This window comes from Armigeres subalbatus, chromosome 1 (genome assembly GCF_024139115.2).
Source record: "Armigeres subalbatus isolate Guangzhou_Male chromosome 1, GZ_Asu_2, whole genome shotgun sequence".
Classification (NCBI taxonomy): domain Eukaryota; kingdom Metazoa; phylum Arthropoda; class Insecta; order Diptera; family Culicidae; genus Armigeres; species Armigeres subalbatus.
The window spans coordinates 112808297-112809841 of record NC_085139.1 but is presented as its reverse complement, the minus strand read 5'-3'; the positions used below and the strand labels follow the sequence as shown (position 1 = coordinate 112809841).

At 37.3% G+C, this 1545-nt stretch overlaps 1 non-coding gene across 1 annotated transcript; it reads right to left on the bottom strand.

Moving 5' to 3' along the window:
• Nucleotides 1-1141: 1141 nt before the first annotated feature.
• Nucleotides 1142-1217, bottom strand: Trnat-agu (transfer RNA threonine (anticodon AGU)). The gene has a single exon. It is a non-coding gene; the product is annotated as a tRNA-Thr (tRNA).
• Between the last annotated feature and the right edge of the window lie 328 nt (nucleotides 1218-1545).

The window sequence follows — 1545 nt, the reverse complement described above, 5'->3', positions numbered from 1 at the left end:
GTTCACTTATTTTAATAGCCAGGAAACACTAAAAAACTCAAATCAATCAACCTAGCAGTGATGATGCCTCCCTCGGTGCATTACGGAGGATGTTTAAAAAAATCACATAAGAAGGTCTAAAATAGCAGTTTAGGTAAATGGGTTTCAATTTTTAATTGATTTACGTTTTATTAGTATGCATCACAGTAAAAAAAGTCCTGACTAATCACCCTAGCGGTAATAAAAAATAATATTTTGGCCATAAATGTTGATTCCATAGCCCGATCTGAACAATTTTCAATAGGAAACATTGGGAAAGGATTCCCCGTCGAATGCAACTTGTTGCAATCAAATCGGTCAACGCTTTGTTCCAAAAAGTGTGTGTATAATAACTAGACATGCCCAAAGAACAAAAATATTAAATAAACTCATTATTTCAATCAATTATGTCTAAATAATTATAAAAACTGCTTAAAAACGTTATTAAAAATAAGTAAGGGATAACTAAAACGATATTGAATGATTTATCAATAAAATGAGGGTGCCCATAACCGAACCAATAAGGGTGCCCACAACCGAATTTCGCAGCGTTTTTGGAATGTGAAGAAAAAAAAATTTCGCGTCAAAATGTTGATGGCAATCGTCACTGAGCCTCAAAATAGATTGAATTTACTGTATAAGTAAATACGTACGCATTAGAACTCACTTTTTGAATTAAATCACTTCAATTTATGACACTTTGAAAAAGGCCAAAAAACTTTCGTGTTGTTTTTCTTGTACAAAAAAATTATTTGTTTCTAGTTCAAAGTAGAGATGCCCATCCGGTTTGATATTGAGCACAACACATCATGCTATTATAGCAAATAAATGAAGGTTGTTAGAATGACAGCATCTTTTATCTGTCAAAAGATACAACACAACCGAACCTCCTCTCCTAAACCCCTTACCCCGGTTTTGATTCTGGAATTGCTTGCTAGAAAATCGTAATTACAGTCTATACATTATCAAATAGGAATTGCAATTCAATCAAAGTTAATTGCCTATTTCCGGTGATTAAACCACCCGACTTGGACGTTAATTTACAATGTTATGAAAACTCATATGTGAATATGTACGTTATGTGGAAGATATTGATTTGGAAAATGTATTGGAGGTAACCACTTTCCCTTCGATGGGACTCGAACCCATGACCCTACAGTACACTAGACTGGTGCTTTAACCAACTAAGCTACGAAGGACCTCCGTCGGCCTTCGCAACCCAACGGCTACTGAACGAGCTCGAGATTCCCTTACTGGACGCATAGTCAAATCACTCGCAATCCATTTCTCAAGCCAATACTTCCACATGTGTATACTGCCGCTAACCGCAAGTCGAGCGCATCTGTATATGGGCCTCCATATACAGATGTGCTCGATTTGCGGCAGTATAGTACACGTCCACATTAGAGGAGCGTGAGTATTTAGAATGTCTGGCGGCTATACACATTCTTATTCAGCAACTGTACTGATCAAGTGAGGTTGTGTAAGCTATTTGCCAGTCGGTCGTCAAGCTCAGACCCGACCGCA